The sequence below is a fragment of the Pavona decussata genome, unplaced genomic scaffold, assembly GCF_977016875.1.
Source record: "Pavona decussata unplaced genomic scaffold, jaPavDecu1.1 SCAFFOLD_219, whole genome shotgun sequence".
Classification (NCBI taxonomy): Eukaryota; Metazoa; Cnidaria; class Anthozoa; order Scleractinia; family Agariciidae; genus Pavona; species Pavona decussata.
In genome coordinates, this window is record NW_028145624.1 from 2,885,815 (window position 1) to 2,900,798 (window position 14,984).

The 14,984-nt window shown below is 37.7% G+C and overlaps 1 protein-coding gene across 1 annotated transcript in view; it reads right to left on the bottom strand.

The window, feature by feature from the left end:
* The window catches only part of LOC146459521 (uncharacterized), a 181,777-nt gene that overhangs the window by 66,214 nt on the left and 100,579 nt on the right, over nucleotides 1-14,984 (bottom strand). The gene's annotated exons all lie outside the window — the stretch shown is intronic.

A 14,984-nucleotide genomic window follows, 5' to 3' on the forward strand; every position in this document is an offset into this window, starting at 1 on the left:
ATTTGTCCCTGCAACGTGTCCCGAAGAATGTCCCCTAGTTTGTGCCGGCCTTAAAGGCGCAGCGTCACATATTTTTAGTGTGACTTTGAGTGGCCAAAAAACCATATGAATCGCGGAATCGTTAAAAATAATGCTTCAGTTTTGTTAACAATAACCCTACTGGTGCACAGAAACTAGTTTTAGTTTCGTTCGTTTGCGGATGGCTAGGATGGAAATGGATTGTAACTTGAAAAAGTTGGCCAATGTTTTCACTGTTCTTCCTCTGTATTTTAGAGAAGTCGCTAAAAATTGATTATAGTTAGTTCTTCCTTGCAGAAATCCCTTTATATTTTCTTTCCGGTGTGCTAAGAGCAATTTCGTGGTAGCAAAATTTTTTTTTGTCAAATATTTGAGTAGTTTTGACATAAATACAGCAAAATCGCCGTGACAAATCCTCCTTTAAAAAACATGTGCACGGCTGGTATGTCATATCGGTGCGACACCACCAGGGGTAACCTCCACCTTTTTGGGATTAGGTATATTAATTGGTCCCCTAACTTGGAATATTCCAGTACTAATGCGATCGTACAAAACAAACGTCTTTAGAAAAAGAGTGTTATCAACGGAAAATTACTCGTCTAGGATGGGATAACCTTGATCAAGATACAAGAAGAAAAATCTTAAGGCGAAATTGATGTTCAAAACGTGTACTATTAACAAACAAATTCCGGAGTACCTGCAGGGAGTGTTTAAACCATTCAGCGCAAGCTATGGTCTGGAAGGACAAAGAAAACAAATTAGCTCAGCCTTAGCAGTTTCTGCTGCAGTGGGTCATTGTTATAAAATAGACTCTGTTAATGTTCTCCTGTGCAGTTCATTTTTGGAAGATTGTAAACAAACACGTGACGGTTCCCTTTCGTAATGGCCAGGACTAGCGCATTTTGTTGTCTTGCTTCCAGCTCATTTTTTATCCAGTTTAACCGCAAATGTCAGCTGTAATTTGCAACATTTGAAGTGAGGAAAAAGAGGAAACCTTCTGACTATAACTTCTAGCCTAAGAACATATAGACTTGATAATGCTGTAATGAAGACCTCTAAGAGTCGTTCATGCATTGCAAAATATTCAAGGAGCTATTTGAAATTTGGTTCATGGCAGACTGGCACAAGACTTGTGGAAGCTGTTGGTGAAGGCCGCGCATCAATCCTCTACATTGTGCGACACAATTGAAAAGAAAATCGTAATAGAACAAGGAAAAGAAAAATAACACTCCTACGGGAAAAAAAAACAAGTTTATAAAAACATCCCTTCCGGGCATTCTAACAGCTACATTTTTTCAGTTCCCTTAAGCATGAAGAAGATTTAATTAAAGGAAACTGCGAATTCGTATCTGAAGTAAAGATTGGTGAAAAAGCAGTGGCTTTCGTGTGCTGCCCACTTCCTACTGCTGTCGCTGTCCATTGCTGCCACTAGACCGGTATGATTAAGTAGTCCATTAAACAGGAAATTCCGGTATAAAAGGGGCCTGGCCTGGCCATTTTCACCTTCAGTTGCCAATCAACCATTAGAGCGTAAACAACTGAGAAACAACATGTGTCTTTTTAATCGGCTTTTACCGATAAAATTGGCTTAGTTTTCAGAATAACCCTTGTCAAACAAATTAGGACTTGATATCTTATATTGCTGTGGTGATATTATAAAAATTTGAGGCATATTTTTCAAAGGACGCTTGAGTCAACAACTTGCCACAGTTAAACAGCATCTATTAAAATTAGCATCTCACACCCGCAAAGGTGTGAAATGAAGGAGAGGCTTGCCCTTTTATAGCAAAACTTCTTGTTTAAGTCCTATGTGCTATAATTGTTGTTAAAGAAATGTGATATTATACTTTAAGCCTAGTGCACGAGTATAAATGATAATTAATGAGTACTCGGAAAAAGAAAATCCGAGTTCTCCTATCAGGAGTCGAACCTAAGACATTCCGATTACTAGTTCGGATGCTCAACCACTGAGCTACAGGAGACTCGTGGGAGCTAAGGCCATTAAACTAGGTTTATGGGACAAACATCCTGTCTATGTGTGGTATATGTGAAAGAATTGTGAATAAATGACAGACTCCTGTTGGGGAAGCTCGATTTTTCTTTTACTGAGCATTCCTAGACCCTTGCCACTGGATGAAACAAATACACCTATCGACATAATTGTTATGGCCTAACCTGTCAGGGAAGTTATTTGTAGCTCCTTACATTGATTAACTGGTAAAAGAACAGATAGCATTGGATGCTGAAATCTGTGATCGGCTCAGTTATTATTCTGCACAAATTTCGTACGTGAATACTAGCAAATAACCCCTGCACACTTTGAACAGTTGGGACTGTGACTTAAAAATAAGTTTCCACCTTCTTGCTTTCTCAAGGTCTAACATCTTTGCTTGGTAGTCGTCCAAATCCAGTTCATGAATTGTGAAACAAAGGACTCCACCTAGAAAGAATCAAAATCAACAAAGAACCACTAATATGAGTTAAAAACATAAAAGGTAAAGAAAGAAAGCATTTTTCTTCCATTCAAAAAAGGATTTTCCATTTTCCGAAAAAATGTGCCTGTAAAGAATTGGTTGTCATGGTAACTTCAGAATCAATGAACACTAACCGACCACGTAAATTTGTTGCGAAAAAGTCACGAAGTTTGCTCAAATATAAAACGCGTTATTCCCGTTCAAAGTCCCTGCGGGCTTAATTCACCCCCTAACCCAGTCTAGGTAGGTTTAACGATCTATATTTTCAAATAAAATTACCTGTAAATTGGCTAAAGCATAATGCATAAAAAAGAGCGTTTTTACACAACTGTAACGAAAACAACAACAACGAACCAACCAAAATATTGACTGGAAAATTGGAAGACGTCGGACACTGATGCTTCTTGTGATTGCAGGCGTCAGTTTACCAAACATAAGATCTCCATGCTAAATAAAAACCAGGGAATGATATAGGGAGCTTTCTCAGGCAAAGGTGATCAAGTTTGATTGTCGGAAGATCTTTGCCAAGTGATTTTCGTTTTCGAAGGTTGCGTAGCAGAAAAAGATGGAGGTTATTAGAAACACGGGGAAAATAATCCTTTACTTTTCATTTGGCTGAACAAAAAACTTCCTTTGGGCTCTTTTTCAGCCGATAGTTGGAGAATGCGATCGGTATTTTTGAAGCTAATTTGACGTTGGGAAAGAAAGATGATTTTATACGTCAGTGACACGGGTACACTAAGTTGTCTCAACAGGAGTAGAACCTGTGGCTATGACCTCCCGATTTACTGTCCGGCAAGAGAGGATGAAGGTAAGAGAGGTAATCCCCCATATAGGCCCTATTCCCATCGTAATCCCTCTGAAGTTATTTTTAGAAGGTATCGATTTTCTCGCGGATAATGTTACCTCGCGCGTTACGTGTCTTTCACTGTTTTCAATTTTACAACGGCTAACAACAATCATACACTTCCATAAAAGAAATTGTTTCTCGCGTTACCTCCAACGACTCTCTAAGAAATTTGAAAGCTAATAGAATGTAGATTTGAATGTCTGAAGAGATTTTAAACTCACTGTAACAAAAATATCAAAATTTTCGTGCCGCGGTTGTGATCTTTATACTCGTCTGTTCACTCGCGGCTTCAATTCAAATATAATGTAACACTCTTGTATAAAAAAACTAAGATTTGTTTCTCGGCTTTCTTTTAAAGAATCTCTTGGCTACATGCGTGATTAGAGCTAATGGAATGTAGATTTCAATGACCAAAGGGATTTGAACTCAGTGGGATAAAAATATTAAAATTCGTGCCGAGGTTGTGATGTTTATACTCGTCTGTTCAATCGCGGTTTTGACAGCTAAATGTAACACTCTTGCATGAAAAAAGATTTATTTCTCGCGTTTCTTCCAACGAATCTCTTAACTACATACGTGATTAAAGGTAAATAGAACGTAGATTTCAATGACTGAAGGAATTTTGTACTCACTGCGATAAAAATATCAAAATTCTTGCCGGAGGTTGAGTTGTTTATACTCGTCTGTTCAATCGCGGGTTTCAATGTTTCGACAGCTAAATGTAATACACTTGCATGAAAAAAGATTTGTTCTCGCGTTTCCTCCAACGAATCTCTTAACTACATAGGTGATTAGAAAGTAAATAAAACGTAGATTTCAATGACTGTAGGGATTTTGTACTCACTGCGATAAAATATCGAAATTCGTGCCTATAGGTTGAGATGTTTGTATTTGTCTGTTCAATCACGGCTTTCAATTTTCGCCAGTTAATTGTATTGTAATATTCTTGCATAATTTCCGCACAGTTGGGCTCTAAAACAAATCATGCCGGAGCGATTCTTTTCCAATCTGCGTTGTCCAAATACAACCACTTTGAACTCGCATTCGTCCACAAAACATATGCAGGCACCGCTTTCTGAATGCATGTTCCGCCATTTTGTTTTTAGATCAATTCGCGAAAGAGGCGTAGCATTGCGTGGGAATCGGCTCAGCTGTCAACGTGGGTAAAACTCAGGATATATGATAGGCTATCACGTAACCCTCTTGGGACACTGGATCTCGCGGGAGATCTAAAAATAACTTCAGAGGGATTACGATGGGAATAGGGCCTATATGGAGGATTACCTCTCTTACCTTCATCCTCTCTTGTGTCCGGATGTTAAACCAGTGGGCTATGGGGTGAATTGTGAGAGTTTGGCCATTGAAGTAATTAACACAGGCCATTAATAATTTAAACTAACTAGTCATTAATAAGAGATTGCTTTGCTTTAGTTACTTAAATTGCAATGTCTAGCTTTCTCTTTTACAACACTACAACATTAACTACAAAAAGACGGTATCAGAACATACATGTTCATAGTCACTCGCCTATTCGTTATAAATGCGTTTAACTTCCGGTTCGGTCGTGTCGTGTGAAACTTTGTCAACTGGAAGACGCCTTTTTCGAGCTCGAGAGGTCTGCTTAGTACGTGCCTTCATAGGATTTAGAACTGCGTTGATCTGAAAAAAAAAAGTCATTGGCAATTATCAACATCATTCACTATCATCATCATCATCATCATCATCATCATCATCATCATCATCATCATCATCATCATCATCATCATCGTCATCATCATTATCGTCATTGTCATCGTCAACGTCATCATCATTATCATCACCACATGTAAACAAAATATTATATCTTGTTACTTATATTATTAAAAAAAAGGATTTATCATCATGGGACTTTTATTACCGAGAAATTGAACGAATAAATAAAAGTGACGTCATCGAACAAAACGGTTTCATGATGTACACGGTAGTTTCCACACGTTTATATCTTCCACATGAGGCAAATATCGTATCGGAGACATGTTTTAGGCCTACTCTGGGACCTTATTTCGCCTGAAGTCGCCTTAGGTCGCTTAGGTCAGAGAAAGCTCAAATTGCTCCTAGAGGATAAACTTCCCCATTTCAATAAAACGAATAATGAATTAATTTTGCACAATAGTTTATTCATTGGGTTACTGATCGCCAGTGGCTCAACTGGTAGTCACAACATTACCGTCTGGCATCCCTGATATACTAAATATGAGAACTTAAAAGCTGGGCTTGACCTTTTTGTTGCACATTTTAACACAAACCCTAAATGGTACGAGAACGTTCTTTCGCTGGCATGGCTCCGATTCTCTTGCATCTTAAGAAGGCAGGGGTACTGACAAATGTGTTTTAAAGCAGGTATGGGATTGAATTAACCGGTGGACTCTGACTGTGCTTATAGGCTTATGTCATGTGCAGTTATTGAGGCTAAAACGGAAAACGTAAAACGTGGAATTTTTTTTACATAACCATTTTATTGCAGCATTTTGGAGAACACAAATAAATCAAATGGGCTTTTCTTTTCTAGTAGGACGATAAAAATTTTTCTAACTAAGCCTCTAACTTTAGGCTAAATGAAAATCAAGAGTCGTTTTCTCTTGTCGAGAATTTAATCTTAAAATTTAAGCGTTATATAAGTGTACACTGTATGAAGGTTAAAATTATCCACTATCAGTTACTTGCCGATTGGAAAACTGATTAGGTGCCATCGAACAGTGCATAAATGTAAGAAAAGATAACTTGTGGATATTATCGTACCAAATCCATTCGCGATGAGTGTATTTCAAAACTGACGGGATTTGATTGAGCATTTGTTTGAATCATATTATCGTAAACAAACGGAAAAGCTGAATTCTGGCCAGGCTGAAGCTCGTTCTGATTTCCTTGAATTCAGTTTCTTGCTGCAATTCTTCATTGCCAAAACGTTTCCTGTAATTGACTATTAAGTAGAAATGCTATTTAACAAGCGGTCGCTATAAAACACGGACTGCGGACTACAGACCACGGACTAGGTACAAAAAAGAAAAGGTTACAGATTTTTCGAAGTATCATCAAGTAATTATCGGTTTTTCTAACACCCACCGGAAATGTACAATAACTGACAAAGATTACAATCATTTTTCCAACTGAATAATTCTTCCTCCTATTTTGGGTCAGTACTTTTAACTGAACCATCCATGTTTTAGGGACTTTCAGGATGCTCATGGCACATTTCTTTTTCCAGTAAAGTTTCCGTTGCAGAGGTCTCTTCTCGCAAAGAGATGTTCTGGAGTAGTTTAGATCAACAAAGAAGTGCATCTGTTTTTCGATCCTTGCGAAATGATTTTGTTCATCATCTTGACTTGCGTTTTACTCCACTGCCCGATTAAGCAAATCCTGGGTTGACGTGAAGTTTTGATTCGAGTTTTTAATTAGTAATCAATAAGCATTTTTCCAAAAGATTTTTCTCCTTCAGTTTTGATTTAAAGCAGCTTAAAAGCAGCTTTTAACTGAAACATTTTTTTTACGAGCGAGATGAACACCTGGATTAACTTTTAATCGGCCGGGATTAGCGTCAGTCGGCTTTCGAACAACCGGGGCTTAGCTTGTAGGTTTGCAGGCCCACAAGAATAATTGCGGCTGGAACGGCTTGATCCTGTACTTTTGAAAATAATAAAAAAAAGAAGATGTTTCCTAATAAATCACTGTACTTAAGCAGGATGTAAGTGGTTAAAAATTGTTTGAATGAAGATATTAATAATTGAAAAATTGCTTTAAATGACGTCAAATGCCAAGAGACCGAACGCTGAAAAACAAAAAAATGGAGGACACACTTCGGCGCGACCTTACGTATTAAAATGCAGGTGCTTTTTGGCCGAGATAAAGCAAGTTTATATGTTGACAGTTAAAAGTGTTGGTCCTCACTATTTTATACACAGTGCACGTTTTATACCCTAATCCGTGTTTTTTACCCATTTCGTAGTCCGTAGTCCTCGTTCCATACCTCAGCCCATTTTGTATTCAGTCCGTAGTCCGTAGTCCTGCTTTTATACTGACCGTGTTTAAAAGTAGCCTGGGCACTGAAAATAAGAAGAGGAGAAGAAACGCATTCTGGGACGATCGTGCTCAGATAAATCAAAATGGCGGCACAGATGCATGTCTGTTTACATGTACATTTTTGTGAATTTATAATGTGTATTCTAGTTCTGTTATATGTTGTATATTGTCATCAACTGAACGGAATATATTTTCTTTCAAACAGGTAAAACGATACCGAAGAAAGGGCATTTTTAAATAATAACAATCTTTATTGAGGAAATCAATGTCACTAATAAGTGATTTACAAAAGAGTCCTCGAAAATTAAAAAGAATAAAAAAAAAAAAAAAAAAAAAGAAAAATAAAGACTAATATATAATATAGCTGGATTTCTGGTATAAACCTGGTATGTTTATAAATTTTAAGCAATTGCAACCCCGCTACCAAACCAAGTGGGATTTGGGGGCGTTCAGCCATTGACGTAAGTTTTATTATTATTATTATTATTATTATTATTATTATTATTATTATTATTATTATTATTATTATTATTATAACAAAATGATGTTAATGCAGTTTATCTAATTCTTTGATATAAGCTTAAATATATTATTGTGATTGATTGAGTGATTTTTTATACTTTTTACATATTTATTAGTGATCAATCATCTTCTTGGATGAGCTGTGTATCTGAAAATTCCAGATGTGATCACTTACAAGTGGACGTATAATGTATCATGTCAAATTGCCCACGCATGCTCTAGCCTGATACACAATTCTTGCATATTAGTCCAGGCAATACTCTGGTTCCCGGCTTGCTTGGACACATTTTTTCGAGTCTATTGTTACCAGGTTTTTATAATAAACAATATATGTATAAGCGTTCTCTGGTAAAACGATTTTAAAAATTATAAGCTTTCGACAGTCAGTCTACTGTCTTCGACGAATAAAAACATCTGATGAAATAAAGAGAAAATAATATGCATAAATTAAAAAATACATACAAGAAAGAAATGTTAAAAACCATACTAAAGGTGCTGAAGCTAATGTTTGTTCAAAAGAAGCGGGAGCGGGCATGAATTGTTGTCAGCCTCGACAGTTTTGGCCGTGTGCCATGACTCCAGTGTCTTTCTGGAACTATTGTTTCCTTTATCGATGATTGTGACATTGTCAAAGTCAGTTGTATGATTCTATTATGCTTGTTAGTTAAAACGATATTGAATTAAGGCCTTGAACATGCTGGGGTGTCTATATAAAGGCCTCAAATTCTTTGTGATAACAAAGCCTGGGTTTCTCAGTAATGGTTAGAGCTATACATGCCTTTTAAGGCTTGGTTCAGGTTGGTGGGTTACAATAGATCATTCACAGGCCAGAACATCCTGCTTGCCCTTAAGGTTGATGATTCCATGTCGGACAAGACTATGCTTAACTATAAATGGAAAACAGTCTAGCTTACTCATTGCCCCTTGTATAAAAATCTCCTTAAGTCACCCCAAATCCCCTTAAGTCGCCCAAAATTGCCTTAAGTCGCGTACAATCACTTCAATTTTGTAGAGTGTTTCGCTTAAGTCGCCTTATAAATCGCCTTAAGGTGCCCTACGTTGCTGAAAGTTATGGCGACTTTTAAAATCCCACAGTAGGCCTTTTTTTATTTCTACCCAAACTTGATCTGTGTTAAAAAATGTTCCAGACTGGACAAACGTAAAGCGCCTTATGGGAGATAAAAGCTAGCCACCCAGGCTAATCGATTTTCCAAGTAGGAGGGTTTTTCAGTGACTGACTAATCATCATCATCATCATCATCATCATCATCATCATCATCATCATCATCATCCATCATCATCATCATCATCATTACCTCCTGGGTCCATCATTTTCTTGTTATGAAGTGTATTACTAAGCTTTCGACAGTCAGTCTACTGTCTTCGACGAATAAAAACATCTGATGAAATAAAGAGAAAATAATATGCATAAATTAAAAAATACATACAAGAAAGAAATGTTAAAAACCATACTAAAGGTGCTGAAGCTAATGTTTGTTCAAAAGAAGCGGGAGCGGGCATGAATTGTTGTCAGCCTCGACAGTTTTGGCCGTGTGCCATGACTCCAGTGTCTTTCTGGAACTATTGTTTCCTTTATCGATGATTGTGACATTGTCAAAGTCAGTTGTATGATTCTATTATGCTTGTTAGTTAAAACGATATTGAATTAAGGCCTTGAACATGCTGGGGTGTCTATATAAAGGCCTCAAATTCTTTGTGATAACAAAGCCTGGGTTTCTCAGTAATGGTTAGAGCTATACATGCCTTTTAAGGCTTGGTTCAGGTTGGTGGGTTACAATAGATCATTCACAGGCCAGAACATCCTGCTTGCCCTTAAGGTTGATGATTCCATGTCGGACAAGACTATGCTTAACTATAAATGGAAAACAGTCTAGCTTACTCATTGCCCCTTGTATAAAAATCTCCTTAAGTCACCCCAAATCCCCTTAAGTCGCCCAAAATTGCCTTAAGTCGCGTACAATCACTTCAATTTTGTAGTGTGTTTCGCTTAAGTCGCCTTATAAATCGCCTTAAGGTGCCCTACGTTGCTGAAAGTTATGGCGACTTTTAAAATCCCACAGTAGGCCTTTTTTTATTTCTACCCAAACTTGATCTGTGTTAAAAAATGTTCCAGACTGGACAAACGTAAAGCGCCTTATGGGAGATAAAAGCTAGCCACCCAGGCTAATCGATTTTCCAAGTAGGAGGGTTTTTCAGTGACTGACTAATCATCATCATCATCATCATCATCATCATCATCATCATCATCATCATCATCCATCATCATCATCATCATCATTACCTCCTGGGTCCATCATTTTCTTGTTATGAAGTGTATTACTAACTATATAGGTTGATGTTCATTTCATTTACTCAATTGCACGCCCTTAACGTTTATTACTGATAGTTGCACTGCTACTGGTCTACAGTTAATGAAAATTAATAACCATTTAAAACTATACAGTTTGAAGGCAAAACTGTTAGACACTTCAATTTTCTTTTTGATTCTTGCATCGACTTTTTTCTGCTGGGCTAATAAACAACAATTGTATTTAAGAGGGGAGAGGTGGGGACATTTTCCGTAGAAGACAAGAACAATCGCGCTCTAATAATTTTTTCTTCTGTGGTCAAAAAATTGATCATGTAAGAAATGCTCTGGAACGATCAAAAACACCATGCCTCTCGCTATGCTGCAGTTTAATTTTACTCTGGCCCCCAGTATCGTTATTGTCCCGAAGCATTATATTTTGGATTAATAGTAGCCCATAGCGGCGCATTTGAAACGGTTTATTGAATTTGTGGAGTTGTTAATTCTTTAGCGTGACAAGTGATGTGCCATTGTTGTTCAGAAAAAAAGATTGTGCGTCATGCGGTTTTTATGGACGTAAAAGCAGATGGGATCAGATAAGATTTTTCATGCAAAATCGCAGCCATTTCGAACGGCCGAACTTATTTATTTTATGATACGAATTTTGACCTAAAATCGCCCAAAACTGGATAAAATCGCATTATATTAAACCTAATCTAAGATTAACAAACAACACCATGTAAAGTTGCATATGGATCCACTCAAAAAAGGTGTCGGTTACCACTTGAGAAATTCGTTCATGGTCGCAAATGAAAAGTAAAAGCATGCAAATAGTGTTGAGTTTTCAAGTGTATGGTGGCTATTAGTTTATAGCGAAATAGCTTCATCTGAGTGAAACGACTGACCCAGTGATATCAAACCGTTAAACCGAAAAAAGTGGCATCGTTTGTTCCGTAGTAGCACAGAAGTTTAATAAATTGAGCTCAAGAATTTACACTTCTTGGTATTAATGCAGCCCGCGTTCAAACATACCTTTTTCCTCAGGCTCAGGGCAGTGTTCTTGGTGTTCAATTTGTGGGAAAATTGTAAAGGTGATTTCGACGTATTAGTTTGACCATATGACGGCGTTTTCGAGAGTGGATACAGTATCTGCGTATAGTTTCGCGAATATTGGCCCGTTTGTACCATTATTTGCGAAACATCTATTGTGTTCAGTAGATGTATATACGGGTGTATCAAAGCGTATCATCCGTATGAGCGAATTCGACGATTCTCAAGGCGAATACTAGAAATATAAAACCACTGATAAGCAAAAGAAACAAAATGCGTGTCATGATCTTTTTCCTATGCTCAATGTGGTGGAAAATGGTCCTAAATTTCTGTCTATTGATTTGGCGAAGCACAAGAGTTTTGGTCACTCGCGCATGTCAAGCGTGGGCAACACACTAAACCAATTGCTTGATTTACACTTTAAAACAAACTACTGTAGACTGTATGTATGTATATATTGAAAATCGGATTCCTTTGTCCCCTTCAGAGAGTGCATCAATGCGACATAAATTTCTTATTGAATAGAAGCATAAATTTTGTAAAATGGCGGCTCATATTAATATCATAGTTGCTCGTTTTTAACGTGCACAAATGAAGTATTTGGTTTAACTTCGCGAACTTAGTGCTAATAAGCCGAGACAAGACCGTGGGTGAAGTTCAATAAATGAGTAAATCTGTAGGCGATGTGGTCAGTGTTTATGTGAATGTAAGTGGAATCTACACAAGATCTTACTGGTACGTAGTATATCCCTGATTTTTCAAAAATTAGACTTCCGCAGTCTCACGATACGAAAGCGTAGTTAAAGCAGGTGCACTATCAGTCGCGTTACATGCGTATGTTAAACCTAGAGGCTGCTTAACTGCATTCTCGTCTCCTAATTCTCCTCTCAGCTTTAGCTTCCTCTTAAAGATAAGATTAAAGCGTATTAGTTGTTGCTGGTGGGATTAGCTGGCTGACTTACAGCCGGATTTGTCGCAACTTAGTTTTTCAGTTGTTTCTTGTTTTTCTTTCTGGGAATTGAGTAATATTGGACGCAAAGGGAATATTACGAGATGCATGGAATGGAACTGAGCGGGACAAACTAATGATTAAAAATAACGCCATGAGAGCCACCAATAGCCTAAAAATTATAAGTACCAGAATATATTTACCTGATCAACGTGGTTCTTGAAAACAATTTGCCGTAGAAGTCTTACACCGGTTTTGTACTTACCATAACAATTTTTCAGCGACCCATATATGGCGAAGAGGCCCTCAATTTGATTTGCTTTCTGTGCATGGCCTAGCTACTACTTGCCATGCAAGTGATCAGTGTGCCATGGACACATTTAAAACCTGTTCATTTACATGTAGGGGCGTGATGGACTGTACAACGCATGAAGTACGATAGTTGTAAAAGGACGTAAAAGCCGGATTTTTTTAACAATCTTAATGAAGAGAACAAGACTTTTAAATTTTAAAGACATGTTTCGGCAACTCCTGTGCCATCGTCCGTTTACGGATGGAATTACATTGATGAACAATATTTAGCGGAAAATTAGAATAACAATGGTATGATACAGCAACTAATTACAAAGAAAGATTAGTTGTTGTCAAAAGAGAGGTAATCCCCCATATAGGCCCTATCCCCATCGTAATCCCTCTGAAGTTATTTTTAGAAGGTATCGATTTTCTGGCGGATAATGTTACCTCGCGCGTTACGTGTCTTTCACCGTTTTCAATTGTACAACGGCTATACACAATCATACACTTCCATAAAAAAAAAGTTTCTCGCGTTACTTCCAACGAATCTCTAAGAAATACACGTAATTTAAAAGCTAATAGAATGTAGATTTTAATGTCCGAAGAGATTTTAAACTCACTGTGACAAAAATATCAAAATTTTTGTGCCGCGGTTGTGATGTTTATACTCGTCTGTTCAATCGCGGCTTCAATTCAAATATAATGTAACACTCTTGCATGAAAAAGCTTAGATTTGTTTCTCGCCTTTCTTTTAAAGAATCTCTTGGCTACATGCGTGATTAGAAAGCTAATGAAATGTAGATTTCAATGACCAAAGGGATTTGAACTCAGTGGGATAAAAATATCAAAATTCGTGCCGAGGATGTGATGTTTATACTCGTCTGTTCAATCGCGGTTTTGACAACTAAATGTAACACTCTCGCATGAAAAAAGATTTATTTCTCGCGTTTCTTCCAACAAATCTCTTAACTACATACGTGATTTAAAAGTAAATAGAACGTAGAATTCAATGACTGAAGGAATTTTGTACTCACTGCGATAAAAATATTAAAATTCTTGCCGGAGGTTGTGATGTTTATACTCGTCTGTTCAATCGCGGCTTTCAATGTCTCGACAGCTATTAAAATGTAACACTCTTGCCTGAAAAAAGATTTCTTTCTCGAGTTTCTTCAAACGAATCTCTTAACTACATGCGTAATTAGAAAGCTAATGGAATGTAGATTTCAATGACTAAAGGGATTTTGAACTCACTGAGATAAAAATATCAAAATTCTTGCTGGAGGTTGTGATGTTTATACTCGTCTGTTCAATCGCCGCTTTCAATGTTTTGATAGCTAAATGTAATAGTCTTGCATGAAAAAAAGATTTGTTATCGAGTTTCTTCCAACGAATCTCTTAACTACATACGTGATTAGAAAGTAAATAAAACGTAGATTTCAATGACTGTAGGGATTTTGTACTTACTGCGATAAAAATATCGAAATTCGTGCCTGGGTTGAGATGTATTTATTTGTCTGTTCAATCACGGCTTTCAATTTTCGCCAGCTAATTGCATTGTAATATTCTTGCATCATTTCCGCACAGCTGCGCTCTAAAACAAATCATGCCGGAGCGATTCTTTTCCAATCTGCGTTGTCGAAATAAAACCACTTTAAACTCGCATTCGTCCACAAAACATATGCAGGCAACGCTTTCTGTACGCATGTTCCGCCATTTTGTTTTTAGATCAATTCGCGAAAGACGCGTAGCATTGCGTGGGTATCGGCCCAGCTGTCAACGTGGGTAAAATTCAGGATATATGATTGGCTATCACCTAATCCTCTTGGGGCACTGGATCTCGCGGGAGATCTAAAAATAACTTCAGAGGGATTACGATGGGAATAGGGCCTATATGGGGGATTACCTCTCTTACCTTCATCCTCTCTTGTTGTTGTATCATGCCATGGTTATTCTAATTTTCTGCTATACATTGTTCATCAATGAAATTCCATCCGTAAACTGACGATGGCACAGGAGTTGCCGAAACATGTCTTTAAAATTTAAAAGTCTTGTTCTCTTCATTAGGATAGTTGTTAAATACTGCGTGAACACAAACTCTTTTTTTTTCCAGTCCAGTGCCAAATGCCGCGGTAACCCTGGAAGGGACTTACGTCTTCGGGGGGAGCGCAATCTCGTACCCACATTCCTCAGGCTCTTTGACCGACAGCTGGTAACTGGGAGAGTTCTGGGGAATTCGAAAAAATACAAGTTTTTGATTGGCTGCCCCGTAACGACTTTCATCGTTTCACCGCAGAAATCCTGCGGTACTAGAATTTCAGGGTGCGTTTTTTTGGGAGAATCCGTAAATGGATTTGTGATCTTAGATCATTCGGATGCTGCTGCATCAAAGGAACCAACGAATCCACTCTGGCACACCCTCAGCTCTTCAGAATCTTTCCTAGAGACTGCTGGCCAAACAATCTC